Source organism: Brachyistius frenatus, unplaced genomic scaffold (genome assembly GCF_029030835.1).
Source record: "Brachyistius frenatus isolate BFR_SWC_R1_liver_20210118 unplaced genomic scaffold, ASM2903083v1 Contig_22, whole genome shotgun sequence".
Taxonomy (NCBI): domain Eukaryota; kingdom Metazoa; phylum Chordata; class Actinopteri; family Embiotocidae; genus Brachyistius; species Brachyistius frenatus.
Genome location: NW_027210621.1, coordinates 962,564 through 988,252, shown reverse-complemented (window position 1 = coordinate 988,252; position 25,689 = coordinate 962,564). Strand labels below are relative to the sequence as shown.

Here is a 25,689-nt window from a genome sequence, read left to right as displayed (position 1 = left end):
CGGTGTATCACTTGGAAAAGGATTGAATATCCATCGGAAGCAGATTTTGGTTTAAGGCTTTGAGGAGAGGGAATTGTAGAGGTCTCACGTCTACAGTGGCTGACTGGCTGCCTGAGGGCAGCTGACAACTGCCTCTGTGGGAAGACTACAGCCTGGAAGGAAGGAAGGAGAAGTTGAGAGGTGGGGGTGAAGATATGGGGCCAACTAGAGAAGAGTCTGGGATGGTGCCAGCTATCTGTCTTGCACTGCTGGGCTTGGCTGGGCTCCCCGCAGATGGAGAGTTAGTTAGAGGTGCACACAAACAAAAACAGAGCTCTCCAACCCATCCCCAAGGGCACTGTCTGTTTATGTGCAGCAAAAAAGGTGGAACGTATTCAGTGGCTGAGAACGAAGGATGATAGAGAAAGAGAGAGGGGGGAGAAGGAGAATTAGAGACGGGAAGAATACGAGACAGGGAGAGCAAAATGCAAATGAGAGAATAGAAATGGTAATGTAATGGTATAATTAGAATGAGAATAAAATGAGAATAAAAGGAAATGAGTGGTGGAGGGTAAAACAGGTGAAGGAGAAGCTGGTTCCGAGTGTTTGACAAAGATGTTGTGAGAATGAGAGGACAGAGAAGGAGAAAGATTATGCGAGAAGGGTTTTAAGACGTGGTTGTTTATGTTCGGGATGCACCCAGGGGTGCTGTTTAATGACAGGCGGTCTGGACATGCAGTCAGCCTCCTAGAAAATCATACGATGGAAGAGGCGAGAGAGTGAGCGTGAGGGAGAGCGGGAGCGAGGGAGAGTGGGAGTGCTTGCAGTATTACACAGTAATCAATTTGTGATGGCTGTGTGCATATGGACCAAAGTTATTACCATTTGAGATGAGGGACTCCATCTTTATCCAGGGTCAGAATTAAAGCTGCAAAAATAGGGGAAGGCAGATGGGAATGCAGCAGAGGAAGCAGAAGAGAATGAGGATGGATGAAGTCACAGACGTGAGAGGGGAGGATTTGAATGTTCAAAGCATTTGGCTTTAATGCTACAATGCACCAGGAAAGCTGGTTTATGTGTGGATTTCCTATGTCACATGATAATGCACTGTACGTACCAGGGCTCTCCAAACTTTGACACACACTCTCAAGAACATGCTCTTCCTCTCACTCACACTTAACCACTTTCCTCTGTCTTCTCTGCTGCATTGGAATCCTTTTTTTTGTCTCCTCTCCACCAGCAGCAGCCCATTTATTCTCATCCTCTTCCTGTCCATCTCCCTCTGACACATGGCCAGGTGTGTCCATGCGTGGCATCCTTTAATAGGAAATGCATAATGGATGTCACATTTCTCTCCATCAGCACAACAAAGTCTCACACGCCCCTCTGTTCCCAGCGATAATGAAAGTTAGAGCCACTCGCAAAAAAAGATGTTGGCGTAAAAGGGCTGAAATCAAAAAGCTAACGTCCCTGCCAAAATGAAAGTGCATTTTAAGTCGGCCCGACCTTGCACTCCCTTTGTCTTCAGAGCTCACCCCCTCCCAAACCCATTAATGATGTCAGCTTCAAACTGGCAGGAATCCTTTTGTTCCTGGTCTGATTGAAGCTGACAAGTCAATTTAGTCACTATGTGTGTGTTTATGTGTGTGTGTGTGTGTGTGTGTGTGTGTGTGTGTGTGTGTGTGTGTGTGTGTGTGTGTGTGTGTGTGTGTGTGTGTGTGTGTGTGTGTGTGTGTGTGTGTGTGTGTGTGTGTGTGTGTGTGTGTAGGTGTGGATGTGAGAAAAAAATAGAGAGACAGATTAAGAAAGAGTAAAAGGGAAAAAAGATTCAGTTTGTGTGTGAAGCCACATTTGTACAGAGGTCTGTCTTTATTCTCTTTCATGTGTGTCTGTGTGTGCGTGTGTGATTGGGATGGTGGTGAGGGGGTGGTGTGTGTGTGTGTGTGTGTGTGTGTGTGTGTGTGTGTGTGTGTGTGTGTGTGTGTGTGTGTGTGTGTGTGTGTGTGTGTATGTGTGCGTGCATGACCAACTGTGACACCTCCCTGGAGAAAGGCTGCAGGCATTCTTGAGCACCAGTCAGACCTTCTGACAAACTCAGGGAAACATCAACACCCTGAATTGACGACAGTGCACCGTAAGAACAGAGGAGATTGGCAGTAGAAAGACAAAATGTAGTTCAGCTAGAGTTTAGTGCTGACAGACACACATACGCATGGATGATCACTATATGGTCAGAAGTATGTGGACATACAGGTGCTTTTATTAAATGTCAATCCATAAGAGGCATTGATATATTTCTACACTTTTTCTTGGCTGCAAAGCTGCTCGAATTCAGCCTAAAGGGCATTAGTTGGGTGGAGACTGGGGTGAGGTCTGGGTTTCATTTGAAGTTTTCATTCATCCCAAAAGGTGTTGGATGGGGATGAGATCAGGGCTCAGACTATGGATTTGATTTTGTGCATGAGAAAATTGTCATAATTAAATAATTTGCCTAAATTATTGCCACAAAGTTGAAAAGTATAATTAAAACAGCTCCAGACCAGAAATGCATGGATCCTATAGTTCACAATCTGTAGGTGAATACATCTCCAGACTAAGTCTGTTTTATTGCCAAATGATAAAAGGATAGAACAAACATAATAGCTCTCTTAGAGAGTCAGATGAGAATATATCCAGAACTCTCTTGCCTGTCTGTTACCAGGGTTACCAACTTTGAGCTACCTGCTCTGTTGAGCGTTTTCCTACTTTACTGCAAACTCAAAACCTGGACAAAAGAACACAAACTATCTTGGTGGATAAATATAAAAATGGATGATGTCTTCAGGTCGGAAAACTGAAGCCAATGCGGAACTGCCTTAAACTGCAATACCACTGAGGGCCACGAGGGGCTGGCTCCAAAAAACCTCAGGCTCATTATGGTGTTATTAGCTTAATTCCCTCTTTCGGATTAGTTGTCCTTCTCAAAATAATTCCATAATTAATTAGTTATTAGGCCTCAAAGATAAGTATGTTTGGGGGTGTGCATGGTTTCATTGACATGCCTGGGCTGCAGTCAGGTTGCAGGTCAGTGTCTTCAGGCACTCATTCAGATCCAGCTCTTGCTCCTCCCCTGCTCTAACCTCTCGTCCAAATATGGTCAATTCTGGCTCCAATTCTGGCGACACAGTGGGTTGCCACTATAGATACTACGATACTACAAGAGGTTATTGAGAAAACGACACATTTTAAAGTAATAAACTCGACTGGTCAAAACAAAATATTTCTGACTTTCTACAGTGAATTTTATGGACTTTTACAAAGTGTAACATTAAAATGGGCAACAGCTGTAATGGAGCACAGGACTCAACCTGAGGATGGTTGCCATGTAACGATATAGCTCATAAACTGTGAATCTGTGTGTGACAGCACAACTGTATTAAAGGTAGAAAAATATAGAATGCCATGTGCCTTTAGATCCTGACCAATCAGATATGTGTTGGGAATAGTTAATAATTATCAACTAAGGATTTCACTGCTGTTGGGCATAAATCAGAACAGCAACTCTTTCACTTTGGAAATGCCCAAATCCATCCCGCTGCTGTATGATAGCTACATGTATTATGAAATAGTAAAAGCAGTGATTCAGTTGTATTTCTTTGGACATTTCAGTTTGTAATTGATCTGAAATTAAACAGCGAAATGAACGAGGTAAAATGAAGCCACACAAAGGATCTTTTGGTCTCCCTCTGTTGTTTATGGACCAATGTTGGTGCTAAACTTGCAGAAGACAAACTGATGTTTAGGCTTTGTTTTGTGTGCACAGAAAGCCGGAGCTATATTTCTCATAAAGAAGGGGCTTTGAGATTTCCTCTTATTTCCACTTCGAACAGCGGGAGAGCAGAGGACCGAGCCTGAGAGCGGCTAAAACCTGCCGTTACATGTGCAGCTAAAAAACTATAGGCGGCAATTCGTTTATTAGCATAAAGAATAGAGGAAGAAAGAAACTAAGCAGTATGTTGTTTAATTCATTTAAACACACACAGAAATGTGAAAATGACAATTCTTACATGGTGGTATACACCATCATCATAGTTGTCTGGCAACTGCAGTGTGATGACAAGGGCAGTCACTGTACCTGTCGGTTATTACATGGCTGTTTGTGCATGGATTAAGTAAACAAGATTGAGTTAAGAAGAGAGCTTTAGAGGTGCTGGTTACTGTCACTGGGTGGGAGCACTACAATAAATGCTGAGAGAAAGAGGAGAGCAGATGTCAGTCTTCTGAATTACTGCAGTGTGGAATAATAAAAAAAATAGATTGGCTGCATTATCTGGGTTACAACACTGTCCCATAATGAGATGCTAATTAGTTGACCACTTTGTCATTAGTTGAATCAGTTTTACTCCTCTCTCTTTTCTCATAGCTTATCATTTTTCCCTCCGCTTTTGAGACTGACACATTGGCATGTAGCAGACAGCCTGCTGGTTTTACATCGCTGCACTTTTCACACGTCGTCCTCCGAGCAGAACGGGTTCTAAGGCTGCATAGGGCTGCAGTCCAGTGAAAGGCTCTATCAGTCATTATACCCAATAACTTTCTGTGCTAAAATGCAAATATCTGTGTAATTACCATGGCCTCTGTAAGCACTTGATCCTGATTGGCCGCAGGACGTCCATTATTTCTTTTTTTTAACTTGACAACTCCTTTATAACTGTCTGATCACAGCACTAAATTAATGCACTAGAAAGGTTTGAGTGTTCCATTTCCGCCATACACTGCAGATAATGGTTTGAAGAAAATGGGTCTTCAGATTGCCTCAAACATTTACAGTCCCCGAGTTAGCAATCCAGCCTTATGAAAGCAGCACTGAAAAACAGTTTCAGTGTGGATTCATTGAAGCAGGTTAGCCCACATCAACTAATAAAAAAAATAGTTTTCAGACTATCTGATTATGAAATTAATAGTTATCTGCAGCGCTAAAGCAATTGAAAAATACAGGAGAAGTTAACAGCCTCCCTCATGTCCTCATCGGTTAGAATTCAGAAATGCTTTCACTGTTTTCAATGACATTACTGTGAATTCAAAAAGTACCATGTTCACTGGAGAAGGCTTTTCTCACATCTATCCTCACTAATTTCAATTTCTCTTAATATGCTTGTCCAGTAAATTAAGGATAAGCTAAATTTATATTCTCTGCCTGTGTGTGAAAGTTACTCGGTAACAAAGTAGATGCTGCCACTTCTACACTTAGCAACTAACTAAATGAGGCATATGGCCCCAAAATAGATCGCTGCCATTAGACCTTCAAATAAAGTCATTTGAAATATTCTTTCACTGTGTGGGTGTTGTCCTTGCCTTGGAATAAGACAAGCATGAATGTTACCTTAAACATAAATGTTACATGCTGCCTATAAACTAGGTTGTTGGAGGGCCTAGGGGACTGCACAATGTCAAAGAGGGCCCTCATATCCTTTATAAACATGGTCCATTATTTTTATAATGATGTGCCAAAAGTTTTTCAGTCAAGTTTGGCCAATCTGTGTTCAAGAAAGAATCGCAGAAGGTTAGAAAAGGGCGTGGAGACAAAGGGTGGGAGAGTGGAGTACAAAACTGGCCGCACGGTTTAATGAGCAAGCGCGCAGCACAGGGAAAGACAAAGGGAGGGCACAGAGAAGAGAGCAAGTAAGAGAGGCTCGCTGGCAAGTAAAGACACCGCACAGGATATTAGAGAGCCATCATTAGAAAATACTGGCAGGTTTTAGACCACTTTTAATTTTAGCTTGCAGTCTAGTAGATGTTAAAGCTATGTTTGAAATACCGTGGAGGTGTACTAATGGAACCCGGTGAAATAGCAACAGGTGTTACACAGAATTAGATTTTAGATGGGAGTCAGATTTTGAGGATTTCTCTACTTTATGATGCAATTCTGACATTTATTAGGCAATCTGGATTTTTAATTAGATAGTGAGAGTTACAAATGTTTCATGTAAGCTCTCTTATCCAGGAGTGTCAGATAAGAGCATTTAACCCACGTGAATGAAATGGATTTTATGTGTTTTTCCTCCTTCTGATGTTGAAGGACACAAATCTCCTTTTGGCAGCTCTGCAGCCGTGATAACCTCAGGATACCACGATATCCTCTGAGATAGAGACATCTGCAGATGTGCCAACACAATCGCATGTACGCACGCGTGCGCACACACAAGCTGCATCCTACTGTCTCTTCTAACTTCCCTGGTGTGTTTGTGTGTGCGTGCAAGCAGGTCTAAGTGGCCACATCAGGCAAACAGCGGCATACTCTAACTCCCTTCTTGCCTTCCCAAGGCCCAAGGGGTTTTGCAGGAATGGATTTGTCTATTAGCTCGTAAAGAACATTGCTCAGTGCCATATCGATCATCTGAGCTGTAACGTTTAGGGTCTTTAAGTTGTGGAGTTGATCTAGTGGTACATGGACTCCCCTGGCTATTTTACCAGAGTGAGAGATGATCAACTTAACCCTGGTGCTGCGCTTGGCCAGAGGAAACGCTATAAACACGTCCGCTGGAGCCAGAAACTGTTTTTATTGAACCGGCCGTTCAGCCATCCAGGAGAAGCTGAAGAGCTACCATGAATCCGCCAGGTGCCTTATTGTAGCTGCAGAGCTGTTGTGTGGTTTTCCTCTTCTCTAATAGCGGCCTCGTCACACAGTTAGCCATGCAGGCCTCTGTTCTTGACAAGCTGTCAGGATGTTGGACCCCACCCTGTTGTCCTAATGATGGACCTTTACAGCTCACTGATCCAAAGGAGGACCTACTGGACTGTAGTACTGGTTGATGGGGCATTGGGGATGTATGTATATATATATATATATGTGTGTGTGTGTGTGTGTGTGTGTGTGTGTGTGTGTGTGTGTGTGTGTGTGTGTGTGTGTGTGTGTGTGTGTGTGTGTGTGTGTGTGTGTGTGTGTGTGAAACAGAAAGAGAAAGAGTGAGATAGAGTGAGAAGGATAATTTCATGTTCTGTCTCTCTGTAAATGCTTATGCCCCTCCTCCATTCTCATCCCGCTGCCATGGCAACAGTCATCAAATCAGAATATCAGCCGTAGCTTTCATCTCACGCTGTCCACTGACTGCCTACAGGCTGTCTGTGTACATAAACGGTGTGATGGAAACATCACAGAGTCCAGCCCCTACTTGCCATTTTAATAAGCAGTCCCATTCTGCACAATCCCGCGATCACCTACACAGCAGAGGAGGTGAGAGGCGAGGCTGATTTTTTTCCCTTTTTTTTTTTTTTAATAAACAGTCAAATAAGCGGGCTTAAAACTGTTTTTAGCTCCCAGCGCTGTTGGGGTATTAAAATGAGAGGAGAGCATGGTGAGTGGCACATGAATAAGCTCACAGCAGAAGGGAACAATAGCCGTGAGAGTGTACTGAGAGATTAGTGCAAATCAGAGTGTTCTGCACTGGGGAGGAGAAGCTGAGAGGGGGTGGAGGACACAAAGGTGCCTGTATGGACACACACACACGCACGCACGCACGCACGCACACACACACACACACACACACACACACACACACACACACACACACACACACACACACACACACACACACACACACACACACACACACACACACACACACACACACACTCAGATGCCCACACATTCTCCTCCTGTTTTATGTTCTGTGTGTGAGAGGGTCAGTGGAGTGTGTATTTTGGAGGGGTGGGAGAAAAATGCAGCCACAACATAACTGAACTGACAAGGAAACAGTTGCCATGGAGGGGAGGAGGAAATTCAAACTTTTCCAAACAGAATTTTCTTCCCCTATTTTCTAGCAAATCAGGACCTTTATATCCGCCACAATACCATCCTCTGTGAGGATGAATCGAACCTGTCGCTTAGCAGGCTTCCGCTGTGAAAAAAGCTCGTCTGAATAATGAACGTGCGCGTTCATTGTTAGTCTGATAATCATAATTGTCATCTGAGCCTACATAAGGATTTGAATGCGTTTGCCAAGAGTGTGTCACTGATAGTAATGACAGTGTAGTGGTTTCCCCGCCATTAACAATCGCTGACATTTTAGTTAAAGTGCTCATAGTAATGGCTGCTCCTGCGCCGCAGTTGCCACAACACTGCCGGGGATACTTCTGCGATAGCTGCATCAGTGCCAGTGTTAAGGGCTGCCATCCCAGCCATGGTGCCAGTAGTAAAGGCTGTAGTTACATGGCACGATGCCCCGAGCCTGTCAGACCTCCAGGGTGTGTACACCACCTGTCATTATCAGCGCTCTGCCCTGACTGCTATGGACAGCTAATGGTCCACTGGGTCTCACCCAACAATCTGCTGACCAGTACGAGTGCTGCTGGTTGGACAGCGGGCCACCCACGCATGCACATGCCCAAGTGTGCACGTGCACATGAACACACAGCCATGATTGTCCACATCAAAAAATACAAAAAAAACTTTTTGAAGTCAGGTGCGAGATCAAGCACAAGCCAAAATGAAAGAAAAAAAAAAAGATAGTGATATATGAGTCCATTTCACTCGTTCACTTTTGCCCTGGGATGGACTTCTTCTGCTCACCGGAGGATTGTCCATATAATTTATAGGATGGGATTGCAACCTTTGTCACAACAGCTTTTAATTGAAAAAGCCGCAACAGGACTTTGGAAAGCTGTTAATTGTTGCGGTTAATTAAGGTAAACATTAAATGAAGAGATTTTTAATTGGTTTCTCTTGATGAGGGTAGGGATCTGGGGTGACCAGAATCTGCATATGTAAATAACTGAAAACTCCTCCAGGCCTTGGCTTAACTCTCCCTGCCTTAAGAGTTCTCTCTCTCCTCCTCTGTCTCTGTTTATTCTCATCTCTGCTCCTGACGCTGTCTGTCTTCCTGCACACACAGCACATGCATGCAAACACACCACAAACTCGCACACCTTTAGAGCCCCAACCGAGCTGTCAGCAACACAAATGGGGCGCTTTTATAAAGTGGCATTGATGTGATGTATGTACATGCTAACTGGCAGTCCCTAAGGAGATTGTTATTATTGTTAAGATGAGACATGACAGAATGGCGTATGACATCACCTTCACATTTACAATACAGGGAATTATCCCAAGGCCTCCAACACCAAGCTGTATTTATTTTTAGCATATTTTCTTTGAGGGAGTTTCGTTGATATGTGTGTGCCCACTGGGGCTCGTGATAGAATGTTTGATTGACCACTTTCTCCTTGTGCTAAAGATTCATTTATCCGCTGTTGCGCCGTGACAAATATTTGATTGTGTACATATGGAAAATATCACGAATACATCAAAGTGTGGAGTTTGGTTTCTTTCTTTTTTTTTTTTTTTTTTTGCTTGTCCTCTGAACAGCTGCCACCTGTGCCAGAGGAGAGGGCTTTAATAGCACACCCAATCACTTTGTTAGATCACCCTAACGCCGGATAGATAATCATGCTGTTAAATAAATCGCTTCTTAAAATGCTTCAGAATGCTGCTAAAAGCAACAGCATTTTATGGGTGACTTGGGGAAAAGAGAGTGCTGATGTCAGGGGGGGGATGCAACTGAATTTTTATTGCGGCTTCTACGGGCTGAAAGTGTGCGGTCCATGTGTGTGTGTGTGTGTGTGTGTGTGTGTGTATGAAGCAAGCAGACATTTGGATGGCTGCTTGGTCACCCGGTCATCGTGCTGCAGTAGAAAAGCTTCTCATGGCCAACGCAGGTCTCTTGCCAGTGTTTCACAAACACTGAATGTGCTAGTGCTGTCCAAACAGATGCTCAATGCCATTTCCAGATAGTGTTTATGTGTGTTCGTGTGTGGTGGATGGGGTGACTGTGTGTACTCTGGCTGTGGATGCGCTCACTGCATTTGTGTATGTCCATGTGCTTCCAAGTGAGTGTACACTGTGTATTTTTGTCCATGTATGTGTATTTTGCTCCAAACAGATGTTTTTCTCCAATGTGTGTGTGTGTGTGTGTGTGTGTGTGTGTGTGTGTGTGTGTGTGTGTGTGTGTGTGTGTGTGTGTGTGTGTGTGTGTGTGTGTGTGTGTGTGTGTGTGTGTGTGTGTGTGTGTGTGTGTGTGTGTGTGTGTGTGTGTGTGTGTGTGTGTGTGTGTGTGTGTGTGTGTGCACTAGCAGAATCACATCGGCACCAGCCGGTGCAGTGAGTCTGGCCAAGGTAGATGATATTCAGTGACTGCTGTGGCCAGTACTACATTACATAGACACAACATTGACGACTGCAGGTAGAGCGAGATGTATAAAGAGCACATGTAAGCAAACCTTTACACTGAACATACTGTAACATTTCATATTGCAGCAGAGTAACTCAATATGAATCATCATGATTGCAAGTAGCTTCGCAATTAGTCAGTCACCTATCAACCCCCTCCCTTCCCCCTACACACACACACACACACACACACACACACACACACACACACACACACACACACACACACACACACACACACACACACACACACACACACACACACACACACACACACACACACACACATCTGCTGACGTAATTATGGTATCTACCATTACATTTGTTGCATCGTCTTCTTCTGAAGATTTTGTCTCCGAGCGGTTTGTAGCACAAATCCGTGTAATCGGAGTGAGACATTTTTCTCTTACTGGCAAAGTTTACTGGTGCATTCAAGTGTTCATTTCATATATGTATTTGCGCAAGCTGACGCACTGCTATGACAGTGATTTTTGTTCCCTGAGATTGTCCTTAAAACAGCGCTTCTCCCCAGACCTTAATGTGATGTTTATATTGAGGTAGAGTCCAGTTTTGGAGAGTAGTCACATGACCAACCAGTGTCAACGGTCATGACCACCCTGGACATTACTGTCGGGCACGTGTCCCACTTTTGTGTCTGGTAATCTCACCAAAAAAAATCAACTTACTTTTACTCAGCATGTCCTGTGTTTATGCACCGTAGGCTTTGAAAAAGCCCTTTTTTTAAATGTGCATCTCCAAAAGGAAAGCCCACTTCGCTCTTCGTTGATGTTGCTATTCCTATCCAGCTTTTCACTCCTGCATGGAACATAACACTAACTTAGTGGTAGATTTACTTCAAAATGTATAATAACTTTTAAAAAAGGTCCCTTAACTTCAGACAGCGGTGAACATGAGCAGACTTTTGATTTCTATGTTGCCTTCTTATACCACAGCTGGCACTGGCTGATTTTATTTGCTATTGCTAGCTAGCTAATCGAGCTACAATTTGTTCCATTAGTTTCTTAAAAAAAAAAAAAAAAAAATGTTCACCTGACTTCTAAAAGTTGAATGCTAAAACTGCAAGGCAAAATGGCAGCATCCTCACCAGCAGTACAGAAGACATGGAAAATAAAGGAGCATCATTGTTCTTGTATCGCAGTGTAGAGAAAGTCCAAGTATGTTAAGTATGTTAGGAAAAATGGGACTCATATTTCATTCAAACATAAGCCTGTAATGTTGGCTGAAGTTTTCTGAAGTGTAAACTTCCCAGAATCCAATAAAAGAGCAGGACCGAGCCTCTAACATGAGCCTGGAATTAGACCAAATGATGATAAGAGTATCAGTATGATAACATCCTAACTGTATCATCTGGAGCCAGCTCCAGTGGAATGCTCCAGTGGAATGCTCCAGTGGAATGTTCCAGTCTTGAACACAGTTTTTCTAACCTTACAAAACACTGTTACTATGGCATGAAAAAGTATGTGACCCCTTTGGAATTAGTTCTCTGCTGGTATGATCAAAGCATTCACAATGCCGATGTAAATGACGACCCAGATATCCTTCGGCAGAAATATCCTCAAAAAAGCAGCAGATCAGACCTTTACAACTTTCAGGACAAATTCTGAAATTCTTCTCCTTATAGATTTTTTTTTGGACCCCGACACCTCATTAGGATGTCTGATGTGAGCACCTCTCCTGAGGTCATTCCACAGTATAACAGTTGGGTAAAGGTCTGGGCTCTGACTCGGCCACTCTTTGAACTCATTATTGAATGTAATGTTGAACGTCGCTCTAAAATACTTTGATAAACTTTGGAATTATTTTTCCCCTCAATGATGACAAGCTGTTCCAGGCCCAGAGGCAGATAAGTAAATCCAAATCACGATGCTCTCTCCACTGTACTTCACTGGGATGATTTTTTTTTCATGTGGGACTGCATTGGCCTTTTCACACCATAAGTAGTGTTGCATCTGTCTACATCACATTTTCCAAGCAGCCCTCTGGAGCCTCAGTGTCGTCTTTGGTAAATAGATACACGGTGATATTTTTTGGGAGGACAGCAGCTTCCTTCATGTTGCATGGTTGGACATCATGCTCCATATAAACATTCTTCATGATTTGTGAACAGTGGACTCATGTTCAGCACGATTCCTTTCAGCCTTTAGCTGTTACTCTGGGGTTCTTTGAGCATTCTGAGTTATGCTTTTCAAGTCGTCTTAGCTGAGCGCCTGCAGAACTAAATTGTCTCCATCACTTTGTAACCCTCTCCAGCTTTAAGCAAACTAACAAGTCTAGATCACAGGATTTGTGAGACTCATTTTTTGGAGAGGTATTATTATTACTATTGAGTGATGATATTTTTTTTCTACGTCAAAGTAACATTAACCCACACCAGTCTTCTTTCATTGATTGGACGGCCATTCATCCATCCATCCTTTTTTTCCCGCTTATTCTAGGTCGGGTAGTGGTGGCAGCAGGGTGAGCAAGTTAGCCCAGGCGTCCATCTTCCCAGTACCTTTTTCCAGCTCCTCCTGGGGGATCCCAAGGCGTTCCCAGGCCAGATGAGATATATAATCTCTCCAGCCTGCTCTGGGTCTGCCTCGGGGTCTCCGACTGGTTGGACATGCCTGGAAAACCTACAATGGAGGGTGCCCAGGAGGCCTCCTAATCAGAGGCCCGACCCGCCTCAACTGGCTCATTTTTGACGAGAAGGAGCAGCGGCGGCTCTATTTCGAGCTCCCCCCCGGATGTCTGAGCTCCTTCCACTATCTCTAAGACTGAGCCCGACCTTCGTGTGAAGCAATGATTGACTGGACGCTACGATTGCTAAATCCTGACTTAATTTAGCTTTTGATGATGTCGTTAGCCGTCGGGCTCACTGACCTTTTCCAGCTTACACTGTGACTGTTGGAAAGATGTATTAAATAAGGAAAAAAAAGTATACAGGTTAAAGTACATTATATTTATTCATATAATGAAGATGTGACCATATTCTGGAAGTAACCCCAGGCTACACTGCTGCTGTAGTTGGAGAGCCACCTGGACATGGTGAACATCAGAGGCACATTTGAGGGCAGATAAAGTTGTTTCATCCATTGGCTTTGTACTTTTGCTCCTGTATTTTGGTTTCAGAAAGATAACAAAAAAAAACATGACCTACAATGTCACTCACTCTAACTGGAGTGCACGACTTCAGCATGTGGAGAAATCTATATCTTCACATCTCCATCTACATTAATCTGCTGTGCTGCATTATGGTTCCTAAATTATGATGGGACAATTGTTGTTTAGGGGAGGTGTTTGACTTAATTTGTTAATTTGGAGAAATATAATAAGCAGGATAGATGATGAAGCATGAAGGTGACCAAGACACTGTAAGCCACTCCCCTTGCTGTAACCTCACACCATGAGGTTACAGATGGACAACAGATGGTAGTTTTTAGACAGAGTAGATGTGCTCGTCTTAAAGTCTCCTTCCTTTTTGGAGGGTGTGGTGTTCATTCAAGATGCATTCATCTATTGTTTTTCGATGCCTGAGTGTAGAAGATCCCCGCTCGATTTGGGTAACGAGCGGAAATGAGTCGAGCCTGTGAGATGTGTTGAGAGATGATCACCTCGGGGAAGCATGAGCCGAGCCCCTATGTAGCCGCAGGGTGAGAGAAAGAGGGAGATAATGGGGTATTCAGCTGACAATAGGTGGATGCGGTTCTACCTTCCAGTCTTTTTTGGGTCAGTACCAGAGATGGGTCAGCACACAGACTGAGTAGCATACAACTGCTGAAACAGAGGGAGCAAGAATGAATGAGAGTCATATCTCATACGTTTGTCTTTGCCTCCCGGTTGCCCTCAGTCAAATCCTCACCATTATGCTTTCATGCCTGAGTTATGTGATGTGGGTGATGTAGCAGTATCTTTTCCTCCTGCTTTACAGGACAGGAAACAGACGTGGCAACCACAATAAACCAGTGTTGGGGCTATATTTCGACCTGTACCACACAAAGGGATCCAAAATAGCAACTAAATATTTTTCTTCTGGGTTTGGACTAACTACACTCTCCTGTCCTCATAGCCCAGGGCCCTGCAACTTCTTTTCCTGGTGTGATCTTGAGTGGGCAGGGCTTATGCAAGAGCTATTTACATCTGGACCGTCTTAGCTGAATGAATTTCCCCTGGTATCTCAGGCAGGGGGAGGTAAAGAAGGAGTGAGAGAGGCAATTGGGTGTGACGTGCTATGTATCAAATGCATCTGCAGTTGTATGCTACATCAGCGGAATGAATGTAGGGTGATGCACGTTCACTGCTAATGTTTGGCCAGAGGCAGAGAGGGAAAACAGGAGAGAGAGAAATCTGTGGATTAATGTTCTCATGACCGTCGCACGGCCACGCGAGGCAACGCTGTATGGGAAGGTTTATCACAGATGAAGGTTGTGATTGCGCGGGTGTAACACAGGCTATAATCGCTGCTGAAATAAACACGGCTGGTTGGTGGTGCTGCAATCATCGGTTAATACTTTAATGAAGACATGATGGCTCAGAGATCAAAACCTCTCCAGCTGAGATTGCTGCTCCAGCTAATTTTACTTAATACAAGCAACGAGCGGCTTCACACTCAGGCACATTGAGCTGAAATTTTTCCTTTTGTGAAGCCCATTTCTTGACGCTGCAGTGTACACTTAACGATTTTTAAGATTTTTCTAGTGCAACTATTTCCTGCGGTGCAACCGCGAGGGAACTCACTTCTTAAGTAAATGTCAGAGAGTTACAGATAAACTTATATTACATATTTTTACCATATATTTTGTTTAGCCGACAGCTGACATCAGGGATCATCTTTTTTTTTTTTTCATACGTCAAGTCCCTCTCTCCTCTCTCCCTCCATTTCTCAACACCTCCCAGTATCATCAGCCACAGACTCTAACCACCCGCAGCGAATGTGAATTAACAGACGGCATGCTGCTAGCAGCACCTTGCTTGCCACTGAAACAGATTCATCACACAGACCTAGATACCGCCTCCCCTCACTAATACACACATGCTGGTGCACACACACTTTCACCCTAGAATAGCACATCACATATCATACATCCATGGTGTAACACTCTTCGCACTTACACACTGTACTTTGTGATCTGGAGAACAATAACATCGGCAACAGATTCTTCTTTGTGGCATTCTTTAGCGTGCTTCGATGCTTTTGTTGTGAGTTCGCTGGATCTGAGAGGATGTTCTCCCGTATTTTCCGATCTCCTCAAAGCCCCCTCATCTGTACTTCAAATACATCCCGTTCACTTCTCCTCAATTGCCGCATTTATACAGGAGTGGGAGTTGCTTGGAAATCAATGTCCATCGGAAGTTGAAAGGAAGAGTGAGGCAGGTTTGCCCACAGGTCAGAGGTGCATTGTGGGATATCGACTACTCCCTGGTGCTACAGTAGGCGCGTTGAGAAAACACATCTACACGAATATTATTGACAAAGGCAGTACAACCCCGCACCTCAGTAAAGTGGACAGATACTTTATTTTCCTCCGAGAGGAAATTTGTTTTCACAGTCGATACATGGAAACACAAAACACACTCAAATGGAGGTATACAGGTTTTCTTTGTAAGGAAAAACATTTTCTACAAGTGTACCGCCAAGAGCCCCGTGAGTCTTGATATGTATTCTTTGATCCATCATAAACAATTTTCTGAACACATGTGGTGTTAAGTCATTAGTCACAGGTACAGCAGCAATCTTCCAACACATACGGTACTGTTTTGTAATTTGATAATCCGACACAAAAAAGGTTTGACAGTGTTTTAAAAGCATTGTCTGCATATTGTTCGTGTCAAACTTTGAAATACAGCGACAACGTGCTATTGCTGAATTGTCAACTTTGAACATGTGTAATTAGAATTTTAATTGTGTCGGCAAAAGAAAGCGATCTTCAGACAGGTCAGGTAACACAATGACGTGGCACAGAGGGATAAAGTCAAAGCTTAATTTGTAAATCAGGAGGTCCCAGAATACAGAGAGCTGTTCTGCTGGGTCAGTGGGAGAGAAAAAGTCATTGGAGGCATCACAACAAAACAACAGCGCTTACGTGCTAGCTGTTGAAACTAAAAAGCATTATTTATTTACATTTAATAATCAGAGCATTCACAATAATCACTGAAAATCAGCAGGAGGAGGTTCATAGAAGCAGCTGTTTACAGCTTGCGGCTATCTCTCTCTTCCTCGATCGCAGACTGTCCCTTCACTTCCTTGTCGTTTACCCTCTGTCTGTGTTACAGAAAATGGAGCTTCGGCCAAAAGTTATATTTACAACCAAAGCAAGCAGGATACGAAAGTGGCATGTTCTGTCTGTCTATCGATCTCCTCAGCTCTGTTTCAGTATCATCACATCACATCACATCACATCACATCACATCACATCACATCACATCACATCACATCACATCACATCACATCACATCACATCACATCACATCACATCACATCACATCACATCACATCACATCACATCACATCACATCACATCACATCACCTACATACAACACATAGCGCTGTCCAAAACAAAATGACTTTGGTCTGATTAAGGTCCGGCTGACCTACTTTGATTGTCGTATTGATGTATTACCACTTTCGTAATAGTTACTGAAGAGCAGATATTAGCTCACCAGACGTCCACGAAACGCCACACACATCAGGCGTCACTGCTGACATATCTGTCTTTTATTTAATCAGATTTCAAATGCATCCAGAAAACAAGCAATCTACAAGTAATTTCAAAAGGAAATAAAAAATAATGAGATAACAGAGAAAATTAGATACTACACAGAATTAATTTACAGATTTTGATAGTGATAAAGGAAGTGATGGATGGGATCAAAAATATACCAGTCTTGATCTGGGACAATCAGAGGATTGAGCCCCAGATATTGCACTTACCTATAGTCATGGCAGCGGTGCTTCTGGCTTGGCTGAACCATCAAGCATAACTAACAGTGTTCAGGGTGGAAAGCCAGTGTGGGATCATCTTGTCAGCAACTTCACCTGGATGATGGGGTCACCTGCACGGTGGCGGCGGGGTCTGAATGGCTTTTCTACTTCCTTCCATGTACGAATAAATGTCCATCAAAAGGGTATCTCAGATTTTCTCAGTTTTTCCTCGTGACATGTTTTTTAAAGGTCATTTCACTCACTTGGGTACACATTTGTACATTTGAAGAAAAATTGTAACTCTGTAGACTATTCCTTGTACTCCACCTCTTTTCTTCTGAGCATGGAGGGCAGCCATAGGAAGATCTGTTGAAAAACTAATGTGTGGGTCAGTGTTGGCCAAATCGTAGGTGGAAAATATAAGAAAACACATGAAATAAACTTCATTGTCTCACTCAGTAAAAAAATGCTTTAATCTGCTAAACCTATCTTGAGATATTAATTAGACTGTAGTGAGAATAAAAGTGCTGGACAGAATGAAGAACATGACAAAAAAGGGCATTTAAAGTTCAGCCAAGTCAAGCGTTAACAAAAAGCTTCATTGTTTTAATTATTTAATTCTTAATGCCTCCATAAATCCTGCAAATATATTTAGGGGCTCTCTAGTTTAACTGTTAACAACTACTGTGAAATGAAGTATGTCAGGAACACTGTACAGCTAAGTCCTCGATTCAGAAGTGTTGTCTATGCAGTTAATTTGATTAAATTGATGTTACATGAATTAGATCAGCTCAGAAATCTCTGAGGTAATACAAACCGTCCAATGAGACGAGACAAGAGTTGTATTTTGTATTTTTCTCATTTCCACATCAAATAGTGTAAAGCCAAAAAACTGTTCCTATCTGTGACTGCATGTGTGTGGTGAGCGGTGCCAGAAAAACACAGGGGAGGTTTTGTAATCGCTACAATATATTGTCCAAAGAAGGTTTAAATGCATGTTTGACGTTGTTTACTGCAAGACACATTTAAATGGATGGATGCATCTCAACTTCCATCCATGCATAAGTAACACCTCTTCTAATTAATGGAAAGCGCACAGCTCGCGCATGCCTGCTTTAATCTATAATATTAAACAATAATATACTGAGGCAGTAAAAGCCTTTATTTAGCTGTGATTTGATTGAAAGATCACAGTCCTTCATCTTAAAAATGGTCTTTAAAAGAAAATACCAAACAAACAAACCAAAAAATAATGTTCTCAAAGTTATACATTTGCTGTTAAAACATGTTGGTAAGAAACAACTGAAAATATTTAATTTCTGCTTTGCATACCCTTTTTTCTGAAATGGAGTATTCAGCCATGTACATGTAATGGAGCTATTAATGTACAAAGATGTTAAAGCAACATTTGTGCCAGTTGCTTGTTTTGGCTCGGCCAATTGCTTGGCCAACGTTTCTGACCGGTTCTGTGTGTGATTGGATGGGCGGTGGGGGAAACACAGGCTGGGGGGAGGGGGGTGTTCAAAATTAGGGGGAATGATAGTAGAGCTACCATTCTGCTAGTATTGTATACCCCCCTCTGGAAAGAGCCACTATCCAGGCTTGCTGGGCTTCTAAGAACTTCCTAGAAGCCTGTCATTTCACCTTAAAGTAGCCGAGCATGGCTGCTTTCATGGATTTAGTCCGCGCTGGACAGCAAATGATACATGTACAGTATGTATGCATTTAAGATAGACGGCAGACAAGGTTGTCTACTCATCCCACATTAGCTTCTATAGGTGTGTGTGTGTTTAAATGCATGTGTGCCCTTGTGAGTGCATGTTTGTCCCTCACTGGTACAATGCATTTCCATTATAAGGCATATGCCATCCTGTGTTATGGTGAGCTGAGCTGTTAGCTGTTACTGCGACTGTCACATCTATAGAGGAGAAGGGGATATTTCCTGTTTAGATGCCACCAATTTCCTCTTCATGCATGGTGCACACACACGTAACTCGCGCACGTACGCACCCACACACAATTGATAGATTTATTATAGCGTGTCAGGAAAGTGCCGGCTTCACATTTCAGCAAAATGGGTCCATTTGGCGGGTGAACGACTGACCCCCCCCCCCCCCCCCCCAACACACACATCTCCTCCACCTCCACCTCCACTTCCACCTAACTTCTTCGCAACCCTACTTCCCCCTGCCCCACCCATCCAGGCTGGTGTGCCAGCCCACTCAGCTGAATCTGGAGCGGCACCAAATACATGTTTCTGTCACAAGCTTCGTGTCAGCTTTATTTTACACCAGCAGGAGAAATGGGGAAAGAACGGGTCATTCTGACAGTAGGAATCACTCTGTGTGGATCTTAAATGTTTTACGGCCTTAATGGGCCTCCAGAAATAGATGCAGTGCTAATGTCCTCTGACGTTAGGAAAAAAGGGGGAAGAATGTGTCTATGCTAAGTGTGTGTGCTTGGGAATTTGTGTGAGGGCATGTGCGCATGTCCATTTGTGTCTGTGGCTGCTCGTGTGTGCGATTCAAATGACTTTAAGTGAGGGATTCACGCATGCAAATGAAGCCACTTAAATCTGGGTCCTTTTTCCCCTCTATCTCAAAGGACGCCCTATTCTCTATTTAGAGCACCACTTTGACATCAGCCCTATGGAGGCAAGGCCCTATGGGGCTTTGGTCTTAAGTGGTGCACTATGGACTATAAGGAATCATCCAGATTTGCCTTAAATAATCTCTCATCCTTAGAGATATCCACAACAAATCTTCAACAAGCTCCTTGCTTGATGCACACACTCAACATAACCTATGGCCTAGCTTGAGCATTAAGCATTACCTTTTGAAGAAGTGTTCAATATCGTGGGATTCCGGGCATTCGGTGCTTCCAGACAGCATTTGCAGCTTTACAACAGTTAACCATCTCGCAGCATGGTTCCTCTTCTCCAGACAGACTCTGACTTAGAATATTGATCTCTCTTCTAGCTGTATCCTTACCCCTCAGACAATCCATACTAAATGTATTAGCTGTGGAGAGGGCTACAATGTCCTCTGCAGCTAATCATATTTAGCCACAGAGAGAGGTATCTTTAAAGAAGCTGCCTGTTTTCAGGGCCAGAGTGAATTGTCCAGACCAGAGGATGGTGCTGCAATGTTTAACATCAAAAGGTGGGTTTCAAGGCGAGCATGCTGGAAGAACATTTAGGTTCATCTTGAAATATTAAGACCTAAAGTGCATGCGCATACACGTGTGTTCTTGCATAGGGAGGAGTCATTTGGATACCATGATGTTTTATAATTCCTCCCCCCTCGCACCAGTCACACACACATTTTATCTTCTATCTCACACACACATTTATGCATCACAGCAGGCATCGTACAGGAGAGAAGCACTGATTGTTGAGTGGGGCAATCAAAGGCTTTGATGCTAATCAGAGCTCTCTGTCCTGCCAGTTTGGGTTGATGGTGGAAATATACAATAAAGAAAAGGCTTTTAAAGCAGATGCCCAGTGCCGGGCTGATGTGATTGCTCTCTTGCTCATTCACGGGGCAGCAGAGGATATAAATCAGACTTGAGCTGGGGGATAGAACTGTATACTGGCTTGTATGAGCTCCTAATGCAGTGCCTCATGTAATGAGCTTTGGATTTGGGCCCCCATCATGCATAGAGTTCTCTGCCTAATCTGCTAAATACTTTGTGAACCATTCATTACATTTGTTTGGGTTGATTTCCACGCTGCTGCCTTTGCAGAGATGACAGTCATACTTTGTTTGGCGGGATCTTCTGCAAACCGCTCTGATAACACCTGTGCCGCTTGATGCAGCGAGTGTATTCCTGGCACTCATCTCCTCTCTTGGTGGGGGGGCTCGCCGGTGATGTGTGTTTTTCTAACCGCTGATTTCTCTGAATGCGCTTGGAGCACTTATGTGTTCATCTCTGCCTGTCTTATCTGTTGCCAGAACCTTGTTGGACATATGTGCTTTTGCTTTTGTTTGCCTGTGTGTGTGTGTGTGTGTGTGTGTGTGTGTGTGTGTGTGTGTGTGTGTGTGTGTGTGTGTGTGTGTGTGTGTGTGTGTGTGTGTGTGTGTGTGTGTGTGTGTGTGTGTGTGTGAGGGAGAGAAAGCAAGAGGAAGAGTGGGGCGAGTTTATGACAATCCATCTCTGTTGTGTTTTTTGATTGTGTGCATGTGCTGGTGAGTGTCTGCGTGTGTTTATGTTACCTCTGCTTGTTGGTTGACAGATTGTTGTTCAGCCTTCTGACAGACAGTTCCATTAAATCATGCTTCCGTGGTAACCTGCAGTGACAGGACGCCGTTGCCTCCCTGGGATTCCTCCATCAGGATCTCTCATGCGCTTAACGAGGAAGTAAACATGTTAAATTGTCTGTTGGAGATGAAGTGAAGAGGCTGTCTCAATGCTGCGCATCATGTGTGAAGTCCATACAAGTTAGTTCCCTAACTTGAAGCATCATACATAACACAGTGGCATTAGTTTATGAGAAAATACAACATGAATGTTAAATGCTGCAGGTTGCCACAATTTAAAGAGACTCTAAGATGATGGCCATGAAACATGATACATTTGAAAGACTCAATTGGGGTCTTAATGGATAAAAATATTTCTCAAAGTATGGCGAGGTGCTGTATTTTGTTGCAAACATAACCACCTAAGATTCATAAATTGTAGGACTGTGTTAATATGCAGTAATATTTTGCTTTGGACACATTTACCTTCTGAAAATAACTGCCTGTTTCTTCGACCGCAGCCACAGCAACTGTTTTCCAGACACCTTCTTGTGGTTTTGGGATGGTGGCGAACACTTCGGCAGTCAATTATTTTCAAATACTGTGACAGTGTAACAGTACTACAGTTCCACGAAGGCCATGCAATAATAAATGCAGGTCCTTTGATAACCCTTCTAATAAACAAGGGCTGCATTTGAAGATGCTGTTTGTTGTTGCGAATGTTCCTGCAGATTTGAGGTAGAGTCTGCCTGGGAGCTGCCTGGTGAGAAAACGCTGAGTGGATTTTGAAGAGGTGTTGAGTGCAGGGGATGATGGCTCTGCTTGTTCCTTTTAAGGTTATTTTAAGCTGCAGACCTGCAGGGTGTGTGTTGTGTGTGTGTGTGTGTGTGTGTGTGTGTGTGTGTGTGTGTGTGTGTGTGTGTGTGTGTGTGTGTGTGTGTGTGTGTGTGTGTGTGTGTGTGTGTGTGTGTGTGTGTGTGTGTGTCAGGGTTGTGTTTTAATTAGAGACAGGAGAGTGTCCTTGGGCTGCCGCAGAGGGTCAGGAGAACCTGGTAGTCTGGGAGAGCAGTGGCTGGGACAAGTCTGGCAGGCCTGCTAAACACCCATTACCCAGACGTGTAGATGCACTCAAGAGCGCACGCTCATGCCCACACCCGTACACACCACTGCACACACAAACGCACATACACGTCTTGGTCTTGGCGCCATTCCTGTTGGCCAGTGATACCATGGTAACTGAGCAGTCTGCATCTCCATGTGTTCTATGGCCTTCTCTTGTCTCTGAAAGCAAAATTACCACTGGCACTACTCTGGGGAGACGGAGAGAGAGGTGGGCAGATTGAGAAGGGCGGCAGGAGATGGAGTGGAAGGAGCAGGGGGAGGTTGAGAAGGAGGTGAGGGGAACTGAAAGAAGAAAAGGTTGAGAGGGTGCTGCGGAAGGAAGCATCTGACATTTATGTTCCTAGCCAACAGAAAATGCCACTCCAGGCTGGCATCTCTTTCATTCTCTGTTGCTCTCCGTAGCCTCCCTGTGACCTGAGGCTCGCCCAGCACACCTACACTTCCATACATCTCACTCCATCCCCTGCCTCCTTCCATCGGTCACTTCTCCTCACACTTCCCTCAATCAACCTATTCCCATTTTCATATGTCTACCATATGACCTCTGGCTTTCATCCAGGCATTTCTTCATCTCCCTGTAGTCATTTCCATATCACAGACCCTCACCTATGCCACATCACGCCCATCTTTCGTCAGTTCTCCTCTTTGATTCTTCGCCTCTGAATCCTCTTTAACCTCCCCTTTCTTCCCTCCCATACCTGTATTTGCATCTCCTCCTCCCCCCCTTTTCCTCCTGAGCTAATCCCTCACCCTACCCCACCCCACCCCTCCACACACAGACACACACACACACACACACACACACACACACACACACACACACACACACACACACACACACACACACACACACACACACACACACACACACACACACACACACACACACACACCTCTGGTGTGCGGAGCATGGGTTCCAGCCGATGATGGGACTCATACAGCCTCCCAGATGAGGCGTTAGCTAATGGCTGTTGAATAATGCATGGCAGGCAGGATTTAGAGAGCCCAGTCTATTAGCCTGACCAAATACTCTGGGCTTTTATTAAAGACCAACACTTACAATTACAAACTACATTAAGGCCGGGGTCCTGTCTGAGCTCCCCCTCGCTGTCCATTCATCGGTGTCTCCACAGTCATAGCTAAGGCAGAATATTATCTTTTGCTTTTTAAGATTTTATAGCCCTGGAGCAACTGACCCTTTTAGAAAGGGGTCACTGACAGTCTTTTCTGGTTGTTGTCTTTTTTTGTAGTTATTGTGTCATGGGTTAGTGTCCATTTTAGTCACAGTTGTAGATAGAAAAACAGACGGGTGAGGTGAAGGGCAGCGGTGTCACATTTTCCCTGTTGGTGGTTGCCATGATCACGAAGGGTTGATGCATATTGATGCTTTTAATGTTTCTCCCCACTGTGGGCTGTTGGTTTTTACAGCTGTTGTGTGAGTCTGTAAGTGTGCGTGCCCGTGTGTGTCTGTGTGGCTAAAATATAGTGGTGTTTGTGGGTTGTGCAAACACCTGTACTGTGCCCCACTGTTGCAGAATTCACATCATCTTCTAGATGGATTTTAGTTTTCTCTGTGCTTACTGTTTGTGCTGCACATCATTCCACAAGATTATACCTGCATGATAATGGCTGCTAATAGCTAAAAGTGTCTGGAAGTGTGTGTCCTTTAAGTGGCTTCTGAATAGTCATAAAGTGTTGTTAGCTAATGGCTGTCTAAACATCCTTCTACTTGGCTATATTTAAGTGCACACTTAGCTGTCTCACTGTTATTGACCTGTCTTTTAATTTTCAGAATGTCATGCATGGTTTCATCTTGCATTTGCATACTACACCGCGACACGTCTGCATATTCTTGACAAGTTTGCAGCGTTAGGTGTTTGGCGCCGCGGTTATTGTCGGGATATTTTCAGACTGTGACTGCAGTCTCGGGGCCAGCGGTCAGTGGGCCGCTGCCATCTTCTCGGCCCAAGGGCTCAGATTTTATATGCCGACAGATCTTTAATCATGTAATGTGTGGAAACCAGGGGATATCCAGGCCATGTCAGATAGAGAGGAAGACACCGTGAGGGGTGATAGATTGATGTCAGTCGGTTCATCACTGAAAGACAACCGTAAACCTTTGATCCGTCTGCATGTTCTCAGCCCGTTCCCTCGTCTGCTTGGAGAGCACACAAGTGTGATAAAGCAACGATCAAATGAAAAGCTGCTACTTAATTGGTGGTCAAAAACATCGACCTCACGAGCTGCCACTTCCTCCTTGAGTGTGTGTGTGTGTGTGTGTGTGTGTGTGTGTGTGTGTGTGTGTGTGTGTGTGTGTGTGTGTGTGTGTGTGTGTGTGTGTGTGTGTGTGTGTGTGTGCGTGTGCGTGTGTGTCTTGCTTGCTGATGTTTATTCAGCCTGATCTCCTGGATGACCCTGCAGCCAGACAGTCTTCCTCAAAGGATAGCAAAAAAAAAGCACCCTGAGTATCGAGCGAAAGGCTCATGAAATTTGATTTAAATTCAAATATGGCACAAACACTGAATCAATATTCAGAATATACATTTTCTAAACGTATTTGTTCAAATAAGCCGATTGATATTACCAGAGCAATAGACAATCGTAGATGTGAAATTACTTTTTGCAATCTCCTAATTATAAAAAATATGCTATCATAGTTTACACAGCTGAAATATGTCTGTATCGGTGCAAACATATTTGGAACTTTTGTTGAACTGTCTGTAAGGGACAGATGTACCTCCCCACCTTCAAGAGAAATATTTAGGCTTACAGCAAGAAAAAAAAAAGTATTTTTTTCTCCCTCGTTTGAATGTCTGGATATAAGAGGGTCACTAAATATCTTGTTTTCCTCTTCACCTATCAAAGAAGCTACTTGAGTTCAACAAAAGGGCAATGGCCGCCTGGATGAAGGGAAATCATGTCCCCAAAAGAACGAATATGAAAGTGTTGGTGAGAAACAGTTGTCGTTGAAGGAGAGCGGATGTGATCGGGAGGAGGAGCGAGCGCTGCATCAGGCAGGCCTTACTGATATTTTGATTGCATCTTTCTAGCTTCCCACGGATATGGACATTAAAAAAATGACTCCAAAATGTGTGTGTGTGTGTGTGTGTGTGTGTGTGTGTGTGTGTGTGTGTGTGTGTGTGTGTGTGTGTGTGTGTGTGTGTGTGTGTGTGTGTGTGTGTGTGTGTGTGTGTGTGTGTGTGTGTGTGTGTGTGTGTTCCCC

The 25,689-nt window shown here is 43.8% G+C and overlaps 1 protein-coding gene across 1 annotated transcript in view; it reads left to right on the top strand.

Moving 5' to 3' along the window:
- tenm1 (teneurin transmembrane protein 1) overlaps positions 1–25,689 on the top strand; it is a 171,487-nt gene that overhangs the window by 19,718 nt on the left and 126,080 nt on the right. The gene's annotated exons all lie outside the window — the stretch shown is intronic.